The sequence below is a fragment of the Kogia breviceps genome, chromosome 7 (assembly GCF_026419965.1).
Source record: "Kogia breviceps isolate mKogBre1 chromosome 7, mKogBre1 haplotype 1, whole genome shotgun sequence".
In the NCBI taxonomy this organism is placed as follows: Eukaryota; Metazoa; Chordata; class Mammalia; order Artiodactyla; family Physeteridae; genus Kogia; species Kogia breviceps.
Window position 1 is genome coordinate 75,949,738 of NC_081316.1, and position 26,949 is coordinate 75,976,686.

The window sequence follows — 26,949 nt, forward strand, 5'->3', positions numbered from 1 at the left end:
GCTTCTGCAGCATCTTCCTTGTTTGCCAGCTTCCTGTACTGATGGTGACAGCTTTCCTGACTGTGGCTGAGGCAGAATGTTATATGGGTTAGGAATTTCTGGAATCTCAGTTACTCTAGAGCCTGTCTCTCCATTTTTCTAGCGATTTTGTGAACATCTGATTCTTTTTTTTGAATTTTATTTTTTAAATTTTTTTATACAGCAGGTTCTTATTAGTTATCCACTTTATACACATCAGTGTATACATGTCAATCCCAATCTCCCAGTTCATCACACCACCACCCCCCACCCGCCACTTTCACCCCTTGGTGTCCATATGTTTGTTCACTACATCTGTGTCTCAATTTCTTCCCTGAAAACTGGTTCATCTGTACCATTTTTCTAGGTTCCACATACATGCGTTAATATACGATATTTGTTTTTCTCTTTCTGACTTACTTCACTCTGTATGACAGTCTCTAGATCCATCTGCGTCTCTATAAATGACTCAGTTTTGTTCCTTTTTATGGCTGAGTAATATTCTATTGTATATATGCACCATATCTTCTTTATCCATTTGTCTGAACCAAAATTGCGTCAAAGTCTTATCCAGTAAGTTGTTGAAATACATGTAGGTTGAATCTACAGCTTAATCAGATCTCTTAGGTGTAAGCTGGGGCATTGATTGGGAAAGAATGAGATTCCAAGAATTGGAATGTGTTTGGATGACTCCAGATAATCTTTTTATTTTAATTTGCTTTTTATTTTATTTATTTATTCTTTTGGCCGCACTGTGCAGCTTGCGAGATCTTAGTTCCCCAACTGGAGATCGAACCTGTGCCCTCGGCAATGAAAGTGTGGAATCCTAACCACTGGACTGTCAGGGAACTCACCAGATATTCTGAATCTATGATTTTTACTGAACCTCCCTTGCCAGCAGAAAGAGCCCATCTTTCTTTGACTGGTGAGAGTGGTCCTTGCCTTGCTTAAAAGTTGCTATAATGACCTCACCTTGTAGAGTCATGGCTGTACTCAATCCCATCCCTACCTCTAGACCTAATATAGCTAGAGTCAGTTCCTAGCAAGTCCAAAGGGCCAATTTCGAAATCAAAGACAAGTTTTATGCATCAGAAAATTGCAAGAGGGCTTCCCTGGTGACGCAGTGGTTGAGAGTCTGCCTGCCGATGCAGGGGACACGGGTTCGTGCCCCGGTCCGGGAAGATCCCACATGCCGTGGAGCAGTTAGACCTGTGAGCCATGGCCACTGAGCCTGCGCGTCTGGAGCCTGTGTGTCCGGAGCCTGTGCTCCTCAACCGGAGAGGCCACAACAGTTAGAGGCCTGCATACCGCAAAAAATTAAAAAAAAAAATTGCAAGAATTTTACTAATTTATATTAGCAAAAATCTAGGAAATAGATACAAGAGTGGATTTTGAGGCTGCTAGATAAGGAAAGAAGGGATCCGGTTTTAGTTGGGGCTGAATTTGTTAATGTAGGTTCATCCACAAGAGATTTCAGATTTGGTGATTGCTCAAGCAGCAAGAACTGGTTCTAATTGTCTGCTTGTTTTGTTGACTGAAACTTCAAATCAGTAGTGACCTACATTGAACAAATTTAAGATGCCAGAGTTGAGAAGTTAGTAATGTTGGGAGGTGAATTTATTATGTTCAACTGGCTTTCTTACTCACTAATTATGTCCCCCCAAGATGGATGTTCTCTACCAGCTTTAAGAAAATACAGTGGTGAGGGGAATGTTGGCATCCTTAAAAAGTGCTGTAGTGGCAGTCTTTTCTTTTCTTGGTATGAGTATGAGAGATGCTGCTATAAAATGGGCCCCTTTAAGTGAGTGGGATCCTGGAATGGCAGAGACAAGTAACAATTTGACCGTCAGAGGCAAGGTGGACAATGGTTATCATAGCAGATTGACATGGAGGGCCAGCTCACTAAGGTCTTACTTGATCTGGATGCCTGAATTAAAGCAAACAAGCCAAACGAAACACCTTAGGTCTGATAAACGTAGGATTGATTTTAGGTCAGCATACTGGAATCACCTAATCCCCATACCTTTATCACTTACCATATCTAGAACTCCCTGGATAAAGAGGAGGCAAGGTACTTTCCTTTGAGGCAGTTAATTTTTATCATAGCCTTCCCTAAAGAAAGGGACCTTTGGCCATATATGAGTGTTACTGTGCATCAGGGAAGGGAAAATACTCAACCTTTCAGGGATTACTGGAACCTGAGCTAATGCTAATTCCTAGTGACTTGGGATGCCACTGTGTCCCGCCAGGCAGAACGAGAGTTTATGGAAATCAGGTGTGGAATGGAGCTTTGGCTTGAAACTATTTCACAGTGCTGCTGGTGGGTCTGTGAATTCATCCTGTGGTTATATCTAGTTTCTTAGTACATATTTGGAATAAATATGTTTGACAGCTGGGAGAATTCCCAAATTGGCTTCCATATCCATGGATTAAGAGTCAGTATGGGAGGGAGAGCCAGGTGTAGCCCCCTGGAGCTCTCTCTTTCTACCAAGATAATAAACCAAAAGCAGTCTCACATCCAGAATTATAGAGATTAATGCTGCATTAAAGAGTTGAAAGGTTCAGGGGTGGAAAGGTTCAGACTGCATAGAACTGTCTTGTCTGTGTGGAAGGTAAGTAGATCTTGGAGAATGATGATGTATTACCATAACCTTCATTCACAACTCTAGTTCTCTCTGGTTCTATCTGGTGTTCCACATGTGGTCTCTTCACTAGAAACAGACCCTGGCACCCGGTGATTAACTACTGATCTATCAAATGCCTTACCAAAAAAAAAAAAAGTGGCGGGGGACTTCCCTGGTGGTCTAGTGGTAAAGAATCTGCCTTCCAGTGCAGGGAACGTGGGTCCCTGGTTAAGGAACTAAGATCCCACATGCCACAGGGTAACTAAGTCCACGTGCTGCAACTACTGAACCCGCATGCCACAACGAGAGAGAAGCCCGTGCACCGCAATGAAAAGATTCCATGTGCTGTAACTACTGAGCTCGTGCATCTCAACTAGAGAGCCTGCATGCTGCAAACTAAAGAGCCCACGCACTCTGGAACCTGTGTGTCACAACTACAAAGCCCACGCGCCCTGGAGCCTGCGTGCCACAACTAGAGAGAAAAAACCTGCATGCCACAACTAAAGAGAAGGCCGTATGTCGCAACCAGGAGCCCATGCGCCGCAATGAAAGAGCCTGCGTGCCTCAACAAAGATCCTGTGTGACTCAACTAAGTCCCGACACAGCCAAAAAAAAAGAAAAGTATATATAGCCACACACACACATATGCAAAGATCATCAGAAATGACCAGCAGTGTAATACCACCATATTGTCACCATATTACCTCCTTGATTAGGTTAGTTTTTTAGCTCTGTGCTATAATTTAGTCTACGGGGATTTTGTTCATCTCACTATCTCAGAGTGTATCTCACTGGTCCCCTACAATGATGACATAATGCTCAATGACAGGACTTTGGGTTAGAGAACTAGCAAGCACCCTAGAGCCTTTGTAAAGACCCAGCAGTAGTACATGAAGCCCATAAAAATTTTAAGAATCTGACACCTTAGTGAAGTTTCTCACGTGGCAGTGTTTAGGGATACGTTGAGATGTCCCTTCTAAAGTAGAAGATAAGCTACTGCATCTTATATCCCCTGCTACCAGTGAAGGTGAAGAAGCTGGATCCCTGAGACCATAGATATGTCTTTAATCTTGGGCTCCCACTTCTAGACTTCCTTTATATGAAATGAAACAACCTTCTCCCTTGTTTAAGCTGCTAATATTTTAGGTTTTTGTCATATGCTGTTGAACCTACTTCTGATGGAGGCACTGAATACCCAGATGGGTAAGGTGCCCCTCTCCGAGACAGGGAATGGAGGAGGAGAAGATACAGGTTTTGTAGAAACGATGGAAAAATCCCATTTTGGATGTTTAATTTACTGCGTCTGTGGAAATGCTCAGTAAGGGATATAGATGGCATTGGGAGCTTGAGAAAGATTCTGTTTTATCTGGTAGAAAAAGGCAATGTTTGTTTTTAAGAGAATGAAACCTCAGGGAAAATAACCAGCCTTATAACTCATTCACTTCTTTTTGTAGGACAGGAAGTTTGATTTTTGAGAAGAATTGAGCAGAAAATGTAAGGCTTGCTGGTATCTGTGCTGGTAGTTCTGCTCAAAGGTGAACTTTGAGTTGGAGATAGGGAGTTAGAGATGTGAACGAAAGAGAAGGGTAGAGTGCTGTAGGTAGAGGACATGTTTGAACTGTGTTTGGGAAGAAGAAATTTAGCATCTGTATTCCTTTAAAGACCTGATTGATTTGCAAGGCACAGGTTGCTGGAGATTCTTTCAAACTCAGAGATTTCCTGCCTTCTCCTTTATTGAGTTAGAGTTAGGGAATCCATTGATAGGAACATGTTGAATGAGTTTTAATGAGAAATTTAGTTGTATCACGCCTGACTGCATTGTGTAACAAACAGCAATCTCTTGTTTAAGGAAGATGAACGTGATGACCTTTGCTGTTGTTCAGTCGATAACTTTTCTCCTTAGTTTAAAAATGTTCTATTTTAAAATTCTTATGCTAAAACTAAGTACCTGTCACATAATAATCTTATCTTCAGTTGGAGGTAAACTTAAACAACATAGTGAGAGTGATACAGCAAGTCATAGTAGAGAAGAATTGTATTTTAAATGTGTAATTTTTTTATTCTAAAAGGATCAAGGTATTATGCATACAACCAACATATTAGTGTTTTTAAACTGTTTCTAAGAAAGTTGTCTGAAATTTTTATGTGGGATTACTTTTTCTGCTGTATTATTAACAGGGGCTAAATATTCTGTGGTATCACGGTAATACATTTCTATAATACTTTGAAAGGCATAGGTACACTGTTATATTAGAAATTCCAGAAAATCCCAGCTGTTTCTTTTTCTCTTCCTCACTTCTCCTTTCCTTCCATCTGTGTTCTTTCTGTCCTACTGTATCTATCTCTCTTTTTTTTGTAAGGTTGCTGATTGCTCAGTATTACACAATAAGCATGTTTTTGTGATATTCAGTTTGGTTTAAGATAACTTTAACCAGTCTAGAAAGAGATCTGTTATTCTACGTCATACAAAATAACAGTGTTTAAGCAGTAGCCTGGAGTTCTTTGTCAGCAGATGAGTTATTGAGGCATAGTTTAAACTCATATAGTTTAAATGAGTGTAGTTTTCCTAACAAGGTAATCTGTCGAGAGATTTTTATCTACTCTTTAGGTTGGCAACCACAGTTTTGTTCCCTCTAGTGGTAGATATATGTATTTCACATTTTCTGGTGCCTATCATGCAAAGAATTTTAGAGCCAGAAGGGACCTAAGATCACTTTATAGGTGAGAGACTGAGATTCAGAGAAGTTAGAGGATTTGCTTAAGGTTACTATTTAGAGATAGAGCTAAGATGAGCCTGGGATCTCCTGATTACCAATGTAGTGTTCTTTTTTAAAACAAGACTCAATGGTGTATGTATATCTGTGAGGACTGTCTTAGATTAGTTAGAAGATACTTACTGTGGGAAGGTATTTATATTTTGAGTTATTTCTGTTTATTCATAATTACTGTTGATGTCTTTAGTGTAGTAGTCTTTTGAGAAATAGACCCTTGGAAGAGTGACCAAGATAGAAAGGGAAATGAAAATCATATATACCTTTGAGAAGACACAGTAGTTGTCTTTAAGTAGTTGAAGGATTACTTGTTGGAGGAGGGTGAGCTTATTTCTAGCTTGTTACTTTGAGTGTAGCAAATATTAATTATTGAATCTCTGGGCTTTCCCTGGGATGGTCTAGTTTCTTTCTGTAGAATAGGAAGAATAGGAGAGAGTCAGGGCCCTAGAATTGGACTTATCTACAGGGTCATACCCAGATTAAGTTCTGTGTTGAAAGAAGAGTTAATTCCGGCAATTACTACCCACCTGCCCTGCTTCAATACAGCAACTAAAGGTTGCAAGTCAGGCAGGCAGTAAAATTCAAGGTTAGAGAAGTTTTAAGTGATCCAAATGTTGTTGGACTGAGGATAGAGAATGGAGAATATTGCCCTGGAAGGAGGTTTAGAGCCAGTTGACATCAAGACACCAGCCATTGGTTAAGAAGCATGTTGAGTACTGGATTTAGGATGACTTGGATTCACATTTGTGGGCTGCCGCTTATTTATACAATGTGACTTTGGGAACATTACCTGGTATGTAAATTTATTTCTTTATGTGTAAAATGGAGATTAGCTTGTTATGATTAACTCATGTATAGTAACTGCACAATAAATATTGTTTGGATCTGATCTGAAAGTGTCTGACCTGAACAAAAACAAAACACCAGTCCTAGGGAGGCTTGGATTCTGAACAAATATTTCAACATATGGAAGAACTTTCTAATAATTTGGGAAGTAGTAATTTCATTTTTACTTAGAGGTGTTAAGGCAGAGGCTAAACAACTGTTTGGGGATATTGTAGAAGGTATTTAAACATTGAATTGAATTGTTATACTTTTTGTTTAATTATCAGATATGATTTATGAAACTCATGAAGAGAATTATAGTTTATCTTATGTACTCATACTTTGGCTCTGTCCATTGTTCTTCTTTCCTGATGCTCCAGTATTGCTTCCTTTATCATTTCTTTTCTCTTTGAACAATTTCCTTTAGCTGATCTTTAAGGATAGGTCTTTTAGTGGCAGTTTCTTAGTTTTTCTTTATCTGAGAATGTCTGGATTTCCCCTTTATTCCTGAAGGATATTTTGTTGGAAATAGAATTCATAATTGATAGTTCTTTCTCTCAGCATTCAATAAATGTTGTGTCACTTCCTTTTGACCTCCATGGATTCTGATGAGAAGTTTGCTGTCATTTGAATAGATGTTATCCTGTAGGTAACATATTGTTTCTCTCAAGATTTTTTTTTTAAGTTTTCAGAAGTTTAGTTATTATTGTGTCTTGGTGTAAATTTCTTTGAATTTATCCCATTTGAGGTTCCCTCAGCTTCTTGAATTTTTCTACTTTGCCAAATTTGGGAATCTTTCAGCCATTATTATCTCTGAATACTCTTTCAGTTACACTCCCTCTTCTCCTTCTAGTACTCCAGTGGTATGAATGTTAGATACTTTGTTATGGTCCTATGGATCCCCAGGGCTCTGTTCTTTATATTTTATTTCCTCACATTGTTCATAATTGGGTAAATTCTGTTGATCTGTCTCAAAGTTCACTAATTCTGTCCTATGCTGTCTCTATTCTACCACTGAATCCTTCTACTGATATTTTTATTTTGGTTATTTTATTTTTTAGTTTTATAATTTCATTCATTTTTATAACTTCTGTTTCTTTGCTGATATTTCTTATTTTTTCCTGTGTTTCAAGGGAGTTTGGGATCAGTTATTGATGAATTTTTATGACAGCTGCTTTAAAATCCTTGTCATATGTTCCAACAACTGATTCATGTCTCTTTTGGCATCAGTTGATTTTTCAGGTTTGATTTTCCTGGTTCCTGGTATGATGGATGTTTTAAAAATTGCATCCTGGATATTTTGGCTCCTGAGTTAGTTATTCTGTTTAGTTTTAGCACATGGACCATTGTCTAATTTTGTAAGCTGTTGTTCCAGTGGCAGTCTAGTTTTCAGTTCTTAGCAATGTTATTTTGGGCTTCTTGGTTTATCTGGTTCTCCCACTGGTCCAGGCTAGTGCTGTCTGAAGTGGCAGAAGAAGATGTTCCCCAGGCTGGGCAGTCTGATGTCTCTTGGTGGGGGAGGGGAATCTCAGACCCACAGGGACTAAAATGTTGAGTTGACATTTTTTTCCTTTAAGTATTTTAAAGATGTGACTCCATTGTCTTTTAACTTGCATTGTTTATAATGAGAAGTCTGCTGTCAGTTTTCACCTTGTTGCTCTTCATAACATGTCTCTTTTTTTCTGGTTGTTTTTAAGATTTTCTCTTCATATCATTTTAAATTAATTTGACTATTATGTGCCTTGGTATAGTTTTCCCCAATTTTTTTTTTTGTGTGTGTGTTTGTGGTTTGTTGAGCTTCTTGATCATTGGGTTTACAATTTCTATCAAATTTGGAAAAATAAAATTTCATCAAATTTGGCCATTATTACTTCAGATATATTTTGGTCTCCCTCCCCCCTTCCTGACTCCTGTTACATGCATATTAGGCCAATAGAAGCTGTTCCACAGCTCACTGATGCTCTGTTTACTTTTTGGAGTCTGTTTGTCTTTCTCTGTTTCATTGTGGAGACTTTATATCACTATAACTTCAAGTTCATTGATCTTTTTTTTCCTGTAGTGTCTAATTCAATAACTGTATCCAGTGTATTTTTCATGTCTGTATACCTGAAAATATGCAACAAAGTTATAACTTTGAATGTCCTTATCTGCTAATTTCATCACCTTTGTCATTTTGAGTCTGTTTCAGTTGACTGATTTTTCTACTCCTTATGGCTCATACTTTCTTTTCTGCTTCTTTTCATGCCTGGTGGTTTTTGACTTAGATGTTAGGCATTTTGCATTTTACTCTGTTGAGTGCTGGATATTTTTATGTTTCTATAACTGTTCTTGAACTTTGTTCTGGGGTGTAATTAAATCACTTGAAAATAGCTTGATCTTTTTGAGGCTTGTTTTTCAGTTTTGTTAGGTGGACCCTCAGCATTTAGTCTAGGGCTGATTTTTCCACACTACTGAGGCAGTACTCTTCTGAATTCTCTATTTGAAGCCCTGGGAATTATGGCAGCGTTTTTCTTTGTTGGTTGGTTTGTTTGTTTTCCCACTGTTGGTTATTGGGAACACAAGCTATTCCTGGCCTTATGTGAGCTCTGAGACTCATTCTCTCTGTTCCTTTCATGTGGTTTATTCCCTGGCCTCAGGTGGTTTTTCTCATGTTCAAGTAATGAGTACTCAGCTGAAGACTCAGGTAGATCCTCTGCAGATCTCTGGACTTCTCTTTTCCTGTGAATCTCTCTTTTCTTTGGTATTCTGTCTTGTGAACTCTAACCTCTTTGGCTTTCCTGGACCCTCAACTCTATTGCTTCAACTCAGGGAAGCTGCTAGACTTCACTTGGATTCCCCTTTCCTGTCCTGCAGTCTGGAAACTCTCACCAGGGAGTAAGCTGGGGCAACTGTAGGACTCATTTGTTTATTTTCTCTCTGAGTTTACTGTCATCTACTACCTGATGTCAGTGTCTGAAAACCATTGTATTTTTTTCTGCTTTTTTAGTTGTTGCAGGTTAGAGGGTAAATTCAGTCCTTGTTGCTTTCATCTTGGGAGAGGTGGCAGTTCCTAAAGTAATGATTTTGGAATATTTTATTCTGTAGCCAGTGGGAGAATCATTTAATGATTTTAAGCAAGGGAGTTAGTGTGATGAACTGTGACTTTGCAGAGCTTATTTCCATACTGCCAGAAGCTTGAATATGTTGGAATGAAGAGGAACAGGAAGATGATGAGAGTCTAGCCATCATTTAGGTGAAAGATGATGAGAATTTGAACTGTTGGAGTGATTGTGAATGATGCTGTGGCGTGGGCACATTTGGTAGATATTTGGAGCTATAGACTTGATAAGGCTTTCTCTTTTAAAATATTGATATACAACTGTATAGTTTTTACAGCATTTCAGACTGTGAACAGCTTTTCATGCATTGCTGTGAAAGAAGGCATTTTTATTCAATAAGAAGATGCAGTCTGAAGAACTTTATCAAAATGCTAAATCACATATTTAGTTTTAATTTCAATTTGTACTCTTTTCTCTTTTCCTAAATCCTGACCTTTAATCTCTCAATCACTGGATTTATACATTATCGATAAACTGTGAGTTTAATAGAAGCTAAGGTTTATAGCCATTGTTGACTTATTATTTTTAATGGTATAACTTGTTCTCTATGTATTCTGTTCAATTTTGAAATGCATTCTTTTTCACTTCTGTGAAAGCCCATGGGCTTTTTGCTAAATTTAACTCTGGAAAAAAATAGTTTGTGTGTTCTAAATAAGCCTTTTGAATAATAGGAGATTATACTGGAAATTCGGAAAATCATTGCATTCCTACCTAAATTTTTGAATAACCACAAAAAGGCTTGTTTCAGTTGAAAAAAACAGACTTCTTTGATTAAATACTAAATGGATCAAATATGAAAGCCTTTTGTGGAATGATTTCCTGCATGCTTTCTTTTCAGTGAATGAACAGTTTTTATTTTCCTTATCCTTTGAAAGTCGGTCTTTACTGGCACAATTAGGTCTTGTTTTGGTGAGGTTTGATCGTCTGATTATTTTGGCATTATAGCACAAGTCTTCTGATGAATAAGCAAACATATAAAAAAATTATCATTTGCTAAAAAGCAGATTTTGTAAATCAAGGATCAGGAGCTTGGGACCTGCAAGACTCTCATCTAAATTTTACCTGTGAACAAGTAAATTAAGTTTCTGCTGATCAGCTTTTACCCTGTTAAGATGTATAGATCAGTTATATATTCCTGAAAGGTCAGAAGTTCTGATTTTCTAGCATTGTGTTTTTGCTTCACTCGTTTCCCCTTGAGGGTGATTTTCTCAATGAAGAAGAGAAGAACAGGTGCTAGGCAGAGTGCTGAAGTTGCAGATTGTTTGGGGATAGAATGGGATAGAAGGGCTGGTGCCAATGTCCATAATGTGTGTATAGCATGTTTTGACTAAGACTTTTTCCCTGTGGAAATTTTAACTCCCGTTGGGAAAATAAAAAATTTTAATCAGACTTATGCTGATATTGATGAAGTGTTTTTGGAAAATATTTTCTGAAGGAACTCCTTGAGTGATTTTTTAGTATAACACAATCAAATAATTTCCATTTTTTCCATTTTTGTTTTTATTTTACTGAAATAGTTTTCAAGATTTTGTCAACACCTATCAAACTGTTAAAATGGTCACATTCTATGAAATGTATGCCCTCACTTAAAAAAACTGAGTAATATAAATACAGTGAGTAACAGACATAGGATCTAAAACATGCCTGTGCTAGGCTAACTAAAGAAATTTAATAGGTACAACTTGAGTTTGCAACAGTGTTTGTACAGGTACAGGATAGCATCAACATGTTTAAAAAAAGTTTTACATGTTTCATTCAAAGGTCTTGTGGTAACCAAAAGACCTAATATAATTAACACTTTAAGCTTCATTGTTAGTAGCACAGTTACTTAGAACAACAATTCTCTATACTGCATCATTTAGACCAACTCAGTAATCTCAAGTACTGTGTTCAGCTCTGAGTACTACTCAGGCAAACTGGCACACGCTTATTTTGTTATAATCGTGGTCATCATTATCATCATCATCATCAACACTTATATAGCGTTTACCATGCACCAAGTGCTTGTTGAAACACTTTACCTGTATATTAACTCATATTTTTCCTGACAAGAGCACTTAAGAGGTAGCCCTCTTTTATGTATGGGGAAAACAATGAAGCACAAAGAGATAATGCAGTTTTTGCAGAGTTAGGTAGCAAGTAAATGGCAGAACTGGATTAGAATGCAAGTAATCTAGACCCCCACTCCATATTCCTAACCCTGTAAAAAAAAAAAAATCACATTGGGATCTGTGGGACAAACTGAAACTGTTTAAGTTGAAAAAGTAAAGATCAGGGAGAGGAGGAGGCAGGGGATAAGATTTTTGTTAGTTATATTCAAATATTTGAAGGACTACAATGTAGAAATGGGACTAAATTTATCCTATATAGTCCCAGGAAGGAGCACTGTGACCAGCAAGTAGATATTCTAACAAAATAGATTTTTTTTTTTTTTTAGTTTTTCTTTCATGTCAACAAAATCAGATATCTACTAATGTAATGAAAAATTGTTACCAAATATTTTAGTTTTCTAGGGCTGATGTGACCAAGTACTGCAATTTGGGTAGCTTGAAACAACAGAAATTTATTCTCTCACAGTTCTAGAGATTAGAAGACCAAAATCAGGGTGTCGGCAAGGTTGGTTCTTTCTAGAGGGTGCTGAGGGAGAGTCTGGTCCATGCCTGTCTTCTAGCTTTTGGTGGTTGCTTGAAGTCCAAGACATTCTTTGACTTGCAGCTCTAATATTCCAGTCTCTGCTTTTGTCTTCACGTGGCATTTTTCCTGTGTATCTGTCTGTTTCTCTGTTTTCTCTTCTTCCAGGGCACTGGCCATTGGATTAGGGCCTACCCTAATCCAGTATGACCTCATTTTAACTAATTAAGACCATATTCTAAATAAGACCATATTTCCAAATAAAGTTTTATTTTGAGGTTCCAAGTAGGCATGAATCTTTGGGGTACATTATTTAACCTAGTACACCTTATAACTAAAATACATTTTAGTTATACACTTCATAACTAAATAAATTTCCTATCTTCTGGGGCTTAGAAAGAGTTTAAAATTATTCAAATTCATTTAAAGATACCTATTTTAAAAAATTAAAAACCAAAATGTATGTATAGAGAGAGCCGGAGAAGAAATAGTTATTCTCATTAAATTTTTTTTTAATCTGTGAGTTTAGTTTTGATTCCATATATAAGATATTCTCCTTAAATTTTAACACAGTTGTCTTCTCAGTTTATATTCACATATTACATTTAGTACTTAAAAAAATAATTTGATAGATTTATGATAATATTGCACATCATAGTTAAAGTTTCCTGTATCAGGTTCTCAGAAAGATCTTCTATGATAATCACCCAGAGATAGAATAGGATGCCTTGGGATATTGCACATTTCTATCACAATATCTTCCAAAAAGACTAGAGGGACATGTTCAAATATAGAGAAAACTATTACAAGAGGAAAATATACATTACAGATGAATTATGCTAGGATTCTTTCATTCTTCCATAGATTACAATAGATTCCATTCTGACTATAGGCAAAATTTAAAGAAGATGTACTCCTTCTTGATTGTCTTAACTGTCTGGTAGCAGAAGTATTTACTCATGTAAACACCACTGCATTAAGAATAAAGAGGGCTTCCCTTGTGGCGCAGTGGTTGAGAATCCGCCTGCCGATGCAGGGGACACGGATTCGTGCCCCGGTCCGGGAAGATCCCACATGCCGCAGAGCGGCTGGGCCCGTGAGCCGTGGCCGCTGAGCCTGCGCGTCCGGAGCCTGTGTTCCGCAACGGGAGAGGCCACAACAGTGAGAGGCCCGCGTACCACCAAAAAAAAAAAAAAAAAAGAATAAAGAAAATTTCCATCACTCTAAAAAATTCCCTCATACCTCTTTTATTCAAGTCAATCCCTAATAAGCATCCCTAGGCAACCACTGATTTGCTTTCTATCACTATAGAGTAGATTTATCTTTTCTGCAGTTTCATGTGAATGAAATCCTATAGTAAGTACTAATTTGTGTTTTGCTTCTTTTGATCTGCATAATTATTTTGAGATTTATCCATGTCATTACATATATCAGCAATTTTATTTTTTAGTGCTGAATTATGTTCCAGTGTATGAATATACCACAATTTTTAAAATCCATTTACCTATTAATGGCCCTAAGTATTTCATGATTTTTGATGTATGGCATATATTTTTTAAATTTTAATTTTTATTGCTAGTATATAGAAATCTACTAGTATGTAGAAATACAGTCAATATTTTATATTGATCTTGCTAAACTCATTTATTAGTTCTAGTAGCTTTTTTAAGATTTCTTAGGATTTTCTATAGGTTATCTTCAAATAAAGACAATATTACTTATACTTTTCCCAATTGTATACCTTTTGTGTTTTTTTCTTATTGTATTGCACTGGTTAACACTTCCAGTACAATGTTGAATAGAAGTCATGGTAGTGGACATCCTTTTTCTGTATCTTAGTGGAAAAGCATTTAAGTCTATATCCATTAAGTATGATGCTAGCCATAGGCTTTTTATAAATGGTGTTTATTGTATTGAGGATGTTTTGTTATTTGCTGAGTGTTTTTTTTAAATCATGAATGGATATTGAATTTTGTCAAATGCTTTTTTCTGCATCTTTTGAGGCAGTCATATGGGTTTTCTTTTATTGTCCAATTTACTGATTGATTCTAATAACAGTACCTCATTGTCTTTTAAAAATAAATAAATTTATTTATTTATTTATTTATGGTTGCATTGGGTCTTTGTTGTTGCGCGCAGGCTTTCTCTAGTTGCAGCAAGCAGAGGCTACTGTTTGTTGCGGTGCGTGGGATTCTTAGGGCTCTAGGCACGCGGACTTCAGTAGTTATGGCACACAGGCTTCAGTAGTTGTGGCTCGTGGCTCTAGAGCACAGGCTCAGTAGCTGTGGCGCATGGGCTTAGCTGCTCCACGACATGTGGGCTCTTCCTGGATCAGGGCTCAAACCCATGTCCCCTCCATTGGGAAGTGGATTCTTAACCACTGTGCCACCAAGGAAGTCCCTACCACATTGTCTTGATTCCTCTAGCTTTAATTGTAAATCTTTAAGTCAGGTAATATAAGTCCTTTTCTGCTCAATTTTGATTCTACTCCCTGCAGTTTCTCCAGTGTGGGGGCTTAAACTGCTCCAGCAATTTTAGTCTTTGCTGCAGAAATGTTGTCCTTGCCCTTCCATTTTGAGCTGCTGCTCTCAAATTGGCCATTCTGCTTTCTAGTGAATACTTGTTGGCTATTTTGGGGTCCTCCTGTTCTCAAACCATTACTGTTGTTTCTTTCTTAATCCTGCACAGATGCAGATACTTTCCAGATTTTGTGGATGTTTATGGTTTTCTCCCATTGGAGTATCTCGGAGATACCTTTCCACCTAGTTTTCTTATGCATGTTGTCCATGAGTATTTGTGCTATTTTTAAAAATATTGTTGTAAAAATGCATAATATAAGATTTATCATCTTAAACATTTTTAAGTATACAGTGCATCAGTGTTTACTACGTGTGTGTGTGTGTGTGTGTGTGTGTATGTTGGTTTGTAACAGATCCCTAGAACTTTTTCAAATTGCAAAACTGAAACTCTATACCCAGTGAACAAAACTCCCCTTTCCTTTCTTCCCAAGCCCCTGTCAACCACCATTCTATTTTATATTTCTAGGAGTTTGGCTACTTTACATTTGTCATATAAGAGGATGCAGTATTTGGCTTATTTCACTTAGCATAATGTCCTCAAAGTTTATTCACATTGTAGCATATGACAGGATTGCCTTCTTTTTTAAGGCTAAATAATATTCCATGTATGTATGTACCACATTTTCTTTTATCCATTCATCTGTTAATAGATGTTTTGGTTGCTTCTACCTCTTGGCTATTGTGAATTATGTTACAGTGGACATGGATGTGCAAATGTCTCTTTGAGATTCTGTTTTCAATTCTTTTGAATATATACCCAGAAGTGGGATTGTTGGATTATATGGTAATTCTATTTTTAATTTTTTGAGGAACCTCCATACTGTTTTCTACAGGGGCTGTACCATTTTATATCCTAGACAACAATCCACAAGAGTTCGAGTTACTCTGCACCCTCACTAACACTTGTTATTTTCTGGAATTTTGATAGTGGCCATCCTAACCTGTGTGGTTTTGATTTGTATTCCCTAATGGTTAGTGATGTTGAGCATCTTATCATATGCTTGTTGGCCATTTGTAGGTCTTCTTTGCAGAAATGTCCATGTAATTTCTTTGCCTATTTTTAAATTGGATTTTTATTGTTGTTGTTGAGTTGTTGGACGTCTTAATATATTGTGGATATTAACTCCTTATCAGATATATGGCTTGCAAATACTGTCTCCTGTTCTGCAGGTTGCATTTTACTGTGTTGATTGTTTCCTTGATGTGCAGAAGTTTTTAGGTTTGATGTAGTCCCATTTGTCTATTTTTACCTGTGTTTTTGATGTCATATCTGAGAAATCATTGCCAAATCCAATGTCATGAAGCTTTTCCCTTTTGTTTTCTTCTAGGAATTTTGTAGTTCAGGTCTTAGGTTTAGGTCTTTAATCCATTTTGAGTTAATTTTTATATGTGGTGTAGGGTAAGGGTCCAACTTTATTCTTTTGCATGCGAATATCCAGTTTTCCCAGCGCTGTTTGTTGAAGAAACTATTCTTTCCTAGTTGTGTAGCCTTGACACTTTTCTTAAAGATAATTTGACCATATACATGAGGGTTTATTTCTGGGCTCTCTATTCTGTTACATTGGTCTTTATGCTAGTTCACTGTGATTTTTTTTTTTTTTTTTTTTTTTTTGCGGTATGCGGGCCTCTCACTGTTGTGGCCTCTCCCATTGCGGAGCACAGGCTCCGGATGCGCAGGCTCAGCGGCCATGGCTCACGGGCCCAGCCGCTCCGCGGCACGTGGGATCTTCCCGCACCAGGGCACGAACCCGTGTCTCCTGCATCGGCAGGCGGATTCCCAACCACTGCGCCACCAGGGAAGCCCCACTGTGATATTTTGATGCTATTTTTTTATGGGAATTCAGACAGATTGACGACCTACATTTCTGCTACCTCCATCTCCATCTTCTCTCAGATTTTTGCTTTTTATAGATTTGAAGAGGATGTCTTCTGTTTTCCACCATGTAATTAATAAAAGTGTTGATTGGGACAGGGTAAAACAGATATCAGCTAAAGGTTGTCCTTTAGGTTGCCACTGGTTTCTTAATAGGCTTTCGATACCTCACTTATGTTAAGGAGAAAATATTAACAATGGGAGCTCCTTTAAATTATATTCTTCAAGTAAAGGAGTAAGTCTTAAATTGACCTAATTTTTCTTGTCCCAAGCCTGTCTTTTGTGGCAGCTTCTGTGCTGCTAGGTAAGTAATCTCATTGTTAATAGCAGCCTTGTGTGATGGGCATTATATTAACCATATTTTGAGGTTGAGAAAACAGAGATTTCGAGAGATTAAGTGTATTTTTCAAGGTCACAGACTATGAAATAGCAGACCCTGAATTTGAACCTAAGTCTGACTAACGTCCAAGCCTGGGTTCTTTCCATTATACTAATCAGAGGTCAGATATACTATGTCTGAGTTCTTTATCAGAACTCTTCTACTTCCTGTCTAAGGACAAATCTATGTCGATTCTGTTCTTGTCCTCCTTAGGAGAGATGAGGATCAGTTAGGAACCAAGGGATGGGCAATCTTTGATGAAAATAAGAGGACATTTTAGATGATGTATTTTTCTACATTATCTGTTCATTTACTTGTAAAATTGTTTCAAAGGTCAGTCATAAAGGTTACTGTTTCATTTGTGCAATATTCCTATTTAAAAGTTTCTGTTAGTACCCTTAATTAAAAAAAATTTTTTTTGGCTTTTCACTGTTTTTTCCCAACTGTTTATTGAGGTAAAATTGACAAGTAAAATTTAAGATATTTAAAGAATACATCATGGTGATTTGATATAGATATGCGTTGTGAAAGGATTCCCCCATTTAGTTAATTAACTCATCCATCACTTCACATATTTATCTTTTTTTTTAAACAAGTTCTACTCTGTTAGCAAATTCCAGTTTTACAATAGTGTTATCAACTACAGTCACCATGTTTTACCTTAGATCCTCAGACTTATTCATCTTATGGTTGAAAGTTTTTACTCTTTTACCAGTCTCTCCCTGTTTTCCCCCAGCATTACTCTAAGTGAAATACACCAGACAAAGACAAACACCCTCTTCATTAATAAAGCTAGAGACTTCTGGTTTTGCATGTAGATATTAATAAATTTACTCTGTTATTTGGTTTATATATTTGAAAGGTGTTAGCCAGTCAGAAAGTCCATACTTTAATTTTCATAATTATTCATGAATAGTTTTGCAATATTACATGTAGACTGAGTGTAAAGTTTGCTAAGTGTATAAATCATCTGAAAAACGAAGTCACTGTGTAAAGAAGTCACCATGTATGTGCATCATCCACTTTTAGACAACTTGAACTGCATTTAAAAAATTGAACTATAGTTGATTTATAACATCATATTAGTTTTGGGTGTACAACACAGTGACTCAGCATTTTTATAGGTTATACTCCATTTAAAGTCACTACAAAACAATGATTGTATTTCCCTATTCTGTATAGTACATCCTGTAGCCTATCCATTTTATACATAGTAGTTTGTACCTCTCAGTCCCCTACCCCATCCTGCCTCATAGCAAAAATAGAGACAGACTCACAGATATAGAGAACAGACTTAATGAATTGCTTTTTAAAGCATGAAAGAATGTCTGCTTTTAAGATTTTTCTTTTGGATATACCATTACTTATCATTTTATTTGGATTCTCAAGAAATTACATTTCTCATCATTGAACTTAAGTAATGTTGCTACTATGTCAAAATAGGAGTAAGAGGGCTTCCCTGGTGGCGCAGCGGTTGAGCGTCCGCCTGCCGATGCAGGGGACGCGGGTTCGTGCCCCGGTCCGGGAGGATCCCACGTGCTGCGGAGCGGCTGGGCCCGTGAGCCATGGCCGCTGAGCCTGCGCATCTGGAGCCTGTGCTCCGCGACGGGAGAAGCCACAACAGTGAGAGGCCCGCGTACCGCAAAAAAAAAAAAAAAAAAAAAGGAGTAAGAAATATCTCTGTTCCAAAATTTGGCATTTTTTAGTTTTTCTATCCCTTATTTCCTTAGACTCATGACCTGATTTCTAAACAGTATTATTTTCTTCCCTAATCTTTACCCATTGTTATACTGTGCCTACATCTGTCCTTTTATTGATAAAAATGAATCATTTAAGTGCTGTTTAAAACCCTAATTCAAGGTGGTTTTTTTTGTTGTTGTTTGTTTTTTTTTTTTTTCTTTTTTTTTTGCTGTACGCGGGCCTCTCACTGTTGTGGCCTCTCCTGTTGTGGAGCACAGGCTCTGGACACACAGGCTCAGCGGCCATGGCTCACGGGCCCAGCCGCTCCTCAGCATGTGGGATCTTCCCAGACCAGGGCACAAACCAGTGTCTCCTGCATCGGCAGGCGAACTCTCAACCACTGCGCCACCAGGGAAGCCCCAATTCAAGTTTTAAATGTCCTCACAGCAGGTTTTATCCTTAGCACCTAACACAAGGCCTGGCATTGTGTTATTGTTGAATAAATGAATTGATGTAGTAGTCTGCTTTCCATATTTTTTTGGATTTGTCCTCTTACCGTTCTGCCCAGTTTTCCAGACAACAAAAACTAGTAGCTTGTACTAAAACTCGTTCTAACCATTGCTTTCTGTGGCAGTTCATTCTGTTTTTGATAGTTCTTATTCTCACAAGGTTCTTCCTTTATATTGACTCAAAAATATCTCCTCTGAATTATAGTTTTTGGCTCTAGTTTGCTCCATTCTATCTTCTTCCACATAATAGTTCTTTACATATTTGGAGAAAGTTCTCATATGTGCTTCTTAACTTTTTAAAAAAAGTTTTCTGACTAAATCTTCTTTTTATGTAAAATTTTCCAAACCCTTTACCAGTTTGAAAGGGCTTGATCTATCAGAGTGCCTCTTACAGTGTATTATAGTTTGGATTCTTTACTGACAAGGAATCATAGGTCCATTCTAGCTTAAGAAGGAGGAATATCATTACAATACTTCAGAAGTTTGATGACAGATGCAACAGTGCTGCCAGAGTTTATTGGAGGTAGACCTGTTCTACTGGCAAGTCTGTGCCGGGGTTTCTTCTGTTCTATAACTGGCTTCACAAATGACTCCCTGTGGTTGCCTGAGCTCGCAAGTCTTGATACATCTTTTTAGCTGCTTTAGTCTCTCATTTCTTCTCTTCAAAATTTCCTAGCAGAGAAATCAGATTTGTCTAGGATACCTTTTACAGCCAGGTCACTCTGGTCATAAGTTGCTTGCCGCTTTATAAATGCCCTTGCCCACCTAATAGTCCCATTTATTGACTCAACAAGTATTTTATTAAGTATCTAATACATACCAGTAATTGTTCTAAATGCCTGGGATAAACAAAGCAGGCCAAAATCACTGTTTTCACTCTAGTGAGGTGAGACAGACAAGTAGCAGTAAATGTGATAACCAAAATAATGATTTCATAATTTCTCTCTGGCTGGTGAGAGGAGAGACAGGATTGTGTGCTTCTGAACATGACTGCTGGCCTTCATTGAGGTGCCATTTTCGATAGAAGGTGATATGGGGCAGCTGGACTTCATAAAACAAGTCTAGTGTAGATAACCACTGATCTAGTTGTTTAGATAAACATACCGAAGATTTAGCGAATTATGCATTAGAGTAATTTCTCGAAGTTCAAGAGTCTGTGTTAAACAAATTAGTGTATATTTTGCACATTTACACTTTAAGCATACACAAGCCATTTAAACGATTAATTTTTGTCAATTGGTACAGTCAACAAATATCAAGCATCCTGTTTTGTATAGAGCAGAGTATTACATTTCTTCACTTAATTAACCCCTACTAACTCTTCAGTTCTTCTGCAGGTGAACTTCTTCCTTATACTACTGTCAACTCCACACCTATAGCATACTACTTAGTAACCCCCAAGAATACTGTTTGACTTTCCTGGGGTCATCTGGTAAGGCTAAAACAGTCACTTAGACTGAATGGTTGGATCATCCTAGGTCACTTGCTAATCCTTGTGGCTGGGTTGGGTAGTCTGGCAGCCCTACCAGGACCCACGAGAAAGTGGCTTACCACACATAAAGGAGGGAAAAGTGTGCCTGATCACGCCAGTATTTCCTCACCCTTCCTAAATTTGTTTGGGGCAGTTTGTCTAGCATTTGCACTTTTTTTCAAAGAAGGCTATTTCCAAATGTGCTGGTATCCTGCCAAGAGTCCCCCTTTTTATGTATAAACTCCATTTGGTCATCATATTTCTTGTTTTTATGATGGAGTAGAAGAGTAGGGGCTGGAAAGAAAAACATGAAGGCCTTGACTAATAACCGTCCCCACTTTTTTTCAATTTTTAGCTGCATGCAATGCAGTGAACAATCCCAATTTTGCCTGCCTAGCACCTCTCCTTTCTAAGAAGTGGTCCCCTTTCTTTTGAGGAATTTCTCTCTCTCCCTACCCAATCACTCAGCCCCATTTAATACATAGTGCAAATAGGAGCTGCTTCCACAGCCACTCACTCTGACTTACATGACCTATTTCACCTCTGGACATAATTATCAGTCCACTGGTGAACATTTGACTCTAGAACAGTCTTCCTACAATGTGGCTTGCTCCTCAATGTAAAAGGTCATCTTGTCAGCATTCTTAAATACAACCAGTACTTCCTATAAGAATGGTTTTATATAAATTATATAAATTTGGGAAATAAGTTTAAACATTCAGACTAAACTCTTAAAATCCAAGAAACAAGAATCAAACAATGTTTACTTCTGTAAGGTTATTTTCCTAAGTTTCTCAAAAGTTGTTAGCTGCATCAGTTTACATATTTGATATTCAAAACCAAGTTATTGTAGCTCTTTCCACATTTTACTTGTGAAATATCATTTTACCATTTTTATTTTTGCCTTTTTATAACCTAATTTCCATTTACAAATAACGTTATCACATGAAATCTATCACTCATGAATCATATTTCTATGTGCACTTATAACTGTTACATCAGCATTTCAAACTAAGCTTTCATATTATTGAAAGACTGCATATCATTATGAAATCAATAAATAATATGTTGCTCCTGGAGAACTTGTGAAAGTTGTGCTCCTGCTTATGAGGAACTTTTTACTTCTCAAAAATTGGCAGTAACTAAAACAAATTTTAAAATAACAGTTGTTGGTGAGGATGTAGTGAAAATGCCAGTCTCATTCTTATATACAGAATGTAAAAAATTATTAATATCTTTCCAGTGAGCCCTTTGGCTTTGTGTGAGTCTTTAAAATTTTCATATTCTTTGATCCATTAGTTGTATATCTAAGAATTTTTCGGGCAAAAGTGAGATGAGGATAAAGATTTATCTAGAAAGATGTTTTTTGTAGCATTATTTATAATAGAGAAAATAGAAAATACATATTATGACCAAGGGCCCATTATAAAATATTAATAGTAAACTATTATATAAAGCTAGGTTTAGTATTATCTCAATTCTGATGGAAAAATACATGTATGAAAAAAGCCTAGGATAAAATGTTAACAGTAATTGACTTCAGGTGTGGGATTATGGGTGATTTCTTCTTTATACTTTTATATATTCAAAAAATTTCCTGCAGTTAACATTTGTTATTTTTATAATTAGTAAAAATTAACGTGTTAAAATATTTTCTGAGCCTGCAGTGCATGAGGTATGACTTTCAGAACTGAATAAACAATATAGGAACACCTGGTTAAATATGATGAGATAAATAACATGCATTTCTTCCTTTTTAAAAAGAGAGGAGATGTAAGCTTAAAACGATTTCTGTCAATATTAACAAATCTATTAAAATAAACATTTAGCTCCATATGAACTAAGTGCGAGGCATTCAATATGCTAAGTACTTAGGCATATAAAGATGGTACTGAAAGAACAAGAAGCTTTCTGTCATTTCTTCTGTAAAGTTTTCCATGGTTTCTCTGCTACGTTAGGTTAGGTTCTTTTCTATCATTGTACTTACCATGATATACTGAAATTATCAGTTCATTTTTCTGTTTCTTCTAATAGCTTATCAGTTCCCTGAGGATAGGGGCCATATCTTTTTCATTGTGTATCCCAGTATCTAGTAATTTGTTGAATTAGCTTTGATATGAATGTAAGAAATGGTGATGCTTGAGGTGGATTTTGAAAACTGAATGCCTATGATAAATCACTTTTAGTTTACTTTACTCTTAATGAAATACTTTATTCCCCTATAATGATGGATATATGAAGAGTTACTATACTGCAGCAGTTGTTAATTTTAAGTGAGAATGTTTTCATCTTGCCTTTGTCAAACGTGACCTCGGTTTTAGCAGATAGTCCAGAGTTGGTCAGTAAAATTAACTTAACTTTCTGTATATCTTTTAAAGGTAAGATTTGGTCATAAAGTGATTTTAATGTCTAGGTGAGGGTCAGGGGGAGTTCAGTTCACAGGGATGAGAGATGATAGTGAATTTTTTTTTAAAAATTGAATCAGATGTTCACCCTGACACTAAAACCAGAGAAAGATATCACAAAAAAAGAAAATTGTAGACCAGTATCACTGATGAACATAGATGTAAAAATCCTGAACAAAAAATAGTAGCAAACAGAATCCAACAGTACATTAAAAGGATCATACACCATGATGAAGTGGGATTTATCTCAGGGTTGCAAGAATTCTACAATATATGCAAATCAATCAATGTGATACACCACATTAACAAATTAAAGAATAAAAACCATATGATCATCTCAATAGATGCAGAAAAAACTTTTGACAAAATTCAACACCGATTTATGATAAAAAAGACTCCAGAAAATGGGCACAGAGGGTATGTACCTCAACTTAATAAAGGCCATATATGACAAACCCACAACTAACATCATACTTAATGGTGAAAAACTGAAAGCATTTCCACTAAGATCAGGAACAAGACAAGGATGTCCACTCTCGCCACTCTTATTCAACATAGTTTTGGAAGTCCTAGCCACAGCAGTCAGAGAAGAAAAAGAAATACAAGGAATACAAATTGGAAAAGAAGAAGTAAAACTGTCACTGTTTGCTGATGACATGATACTATACATAGAAAATCCTAAACATGCCACCAGAAAACTACTAGAACTAATCAATGAATTTGGTAAGGTTGCAGGATACAAAATTAATACACAGAAATCTCTAGTATTCCTATATACCAACAACGAAAAATCAGAAAGAGAAATTAAGGAAACACTCCCATTTACCATTGCAACCAAAAGAATAAAATACCTAGGAATAAACCTGCCTAAGGAGGCAAAAGACTTGTACTCAGAAAACTATAGAACACTGATGAAAGAAATCAAAGATGACATAAACAGATGGAGAAATCTACCATGTTCTTCTTCCAATAGTGAAAATGACTATATGACCCAAAGCAATTTACAGATTTAGTGCAATCCCTATCAAACTACTAATGGAATTCTTCACAGAATTGGAACTGTAAAAAAAAATTTTTTTTTTTGTTTTTGTATGCGGGCCTCTCACTGTTGTGGTCTCTCCTGTTGTGGAGCACAGGCTCCGGACATGCAGGCTCAGCAGCCATGGCTCACGGGCCCAGCCGCTCCGCAGCATCTGGGATCTTCCCGGACCGGGGCACAAACCCATGTCCCCTGCATCGGCAGGCGGACTCTCAACCACTGTGCCACCAGGGAAGCCCACTGTAAAAAATTTTACAATTTGTATGGAAACACAAAGGACCCCAAATACCCAGAGCAATATTGAGAAAGAAAAATGGGCTTGGAGGAATGAGGCTCCTCAACTTCTAACTATACCACAAAGCTACAATAATCAGGACAGTGTGGCAGTGGCACAAAACCAGAAATATAGATCAATGGTACAAGATAGAATGCCCAGAGATAAACCCACTCACATGTGGGCACCTAATTTACTACAAAGGAGGCAAGAACATACAATGGAGAAAAGGCAGCCTCTTCAATAAGTGGTGCTGGGAAAACTGGACAGCTACATGTAAAAGAAGGAAATTAGAACACTCCCTAACACCACACACAAAAATAAATTCCAAATGGATTAAAGACAAATGTAAAGCAAGACACTATAAAACTCGTAGAGGAAAACATAGGAAAAACACACTTTGACATAAATCACAGCAAGATCTTTTCTGACCCACCTCCTAGAGTAATGGAAATAAAAACGAAAGTAAACAGATGAGACTTAATTAAACTTTAAAGCTTTTGCACAGCAAAGGAAACCATAAACAAGACAAAAAGGCAACCCTCAGAATGGGAGAAAATAGTTGCAAATGAAACAACAGACAAAGGATTACTCTCCAAAATATACAAACAGCTCATGGAGCTCTATATCAAAAAAACAAACAATCTAGTTAAAAAATCGGCAGAAGACCTAAATAGACATTTCACCAAGGCAGACATACAGATGACCAAGAGGCACATGAAAAGATGCTCAACATCACTAATTATTAGAGAAATGCAAATCAAAACTACAATGAGGTATCACCTCACTCTGGTCAGAATGGCCATTATCAAAAAAATCTATAAACGATAAATGCTGGAAAGGGTGTGGTGAAAAGGGAACTCTCTTGCACTGTTGGTGGGAATGTAAATTGATATAGCCACTATGGAGAACAGTATGGAGATTCCTTAAAAAACTAAAAATAGAACTACCATATGACCCAGCAATCCCACTACTGGGCATATACCCTGAGAAAACCATAATTCAAAAAGAGACATGTACTACAATGTTCATTGCAGCACTATTTACAATAGACAGGACATGGAAGCAACCTAAGTGTTCATCAACAGATGGAATGGATGGATAAAGAAGATGTGGCACATATATACAATGGAATATTACTCAGCCATAAAAAGAAACAAAATTGAGTTATTTGTAGTGAGGTGTATGGACCTAGATAGAGTCTGTCATACAGAGTGAAGAAAGTCAGAAAGAGAAAAAACAAATATCGTATGCTAACGCATATATATGGAATCTTAAAAAAAAAAAAAGGTACTGATGAACCTAGTCGCAGGGGAGGAATAAAGAGGTAGACATAGAAAATGGACTTGAGGACATGAGGTAGGAGGGTGAAGCTGGGGCAAAGTGAGAGTAGTGTCGACATATACACTACCGATATAAAATAGTTGCTGGTGGGAAGCGGCAGCATAGCACAGGGAGATCGGCTCAGTGCTTTGCGATGACCTACAGGGGTGGGATAGGGAGGATGGGAGGGAGGCTTAAGAGGGAGGGGATGTGGGGACACGTGTATGCATATGGCTGATTCACTTTGTTGTGCAACACAAACTAACACAGTATTGTGAAGCAATTATACTCCAATAAAGATCTATTTAAAAATTTTTTAAAATAGTAATGAAGCTATCAGTGAAGAAAAAAAATTTGAATCAGGTGTTAAGGTTTCCTTTACTTAGATGTCCAGATAATCAGAATGTTGTTGCTTTTACTTCAAAGTGAGTTGGAACAACATGTAGAACATGCAAACACATGAAGCTCTTAAAAAGTATTGCAGAGGGACTTCTCTGGTGGTTCAGTGGTTAAGACTCTGTGCCCCCAATGCAGGGGGCCCGGGTTTGATCTCTGGTCAAGGAACTAGATCCCGCATGCTGCAACTGAGAGTCCACATGCTGCAACTAAAAGATCGCACACACGGCAACGAAGGTCCTGCTTGGGACAACTAAGACCTGGTGCAGCCAAATAAATAAATAAATGTATTTTTTTTAAAGTATGGCAGAAAGCAATTTAGACCTAACATGTACTCTCTAACCCCAAATTACTCACAGATTATATCCCCAAAGTTCAATTTTAAGTTGATCTGGTTTTTAGTGTCACAGGGTAATTTTATAACAATAATGCCATATATAGTCCAATGGTTTTCAACCAGAGGCATTTTTGACCCCCTAGAGCACATTTGGCAGTGACCTGGAGACATTTTTGGTTGTAACAACTTGGTGATTGTAGGTGGGGTGCTATTAACTTCTAGTGGGTTGAAGCTAAGGATGTTGCTAAACATCCTATAATGCATGGGATAGCTCCCAGCCCCCTGCCTCCAACCCAGCAAGGAATTATCTGGCTCAAAATGTCAGTAGTGCTGATGTTGAGAAACCCTGTCTAGACAATGATCAAGTTCCCAGGCCACTCTAAAAATCTTTATTTAACCCAAAACAGTGCTTATAACCCATAACTGAAGCTTAGTGCTAATGGTACCATTTCATTTGTCACTTAAAATTATTTTGTCTCCATAGAAAAGTTCTTCTTAAATATCAACTTTAGATACTGAGAAGACGGCTTTCCTTACTGGGAACAAAGTGCAGTTGCTCCCATGGTGTGGAGACTCCAATTTCAATGCCTCTGTCTGTTCTTCCTAGCTTTTCATACGTGTTACTCTTTTGAGAATCTATAGGACAGGGATTGCCTATCATTTAAGTGTTATGTTTAGAAGGTAGTTTTAGACCCTTTAAAACTTGAAAATGTTTAA

The 26,949-nt window shown here is 37.2% G+C and overlaps 1 protein-coding gene across 5 annotated transcripts in view; it reads left to right on the forward strand.

Annotated features, from left to right (window-relative positions):
• Positions 1–26,949, forward strand: part of SBF2 (SET binding factor 2) — a 502,981-nt gene that overhangs the window by 67,057 nt on the left and 408,975 nt on the right. The gene's annotated exons all lie outside the window — the stretch shown is intronic.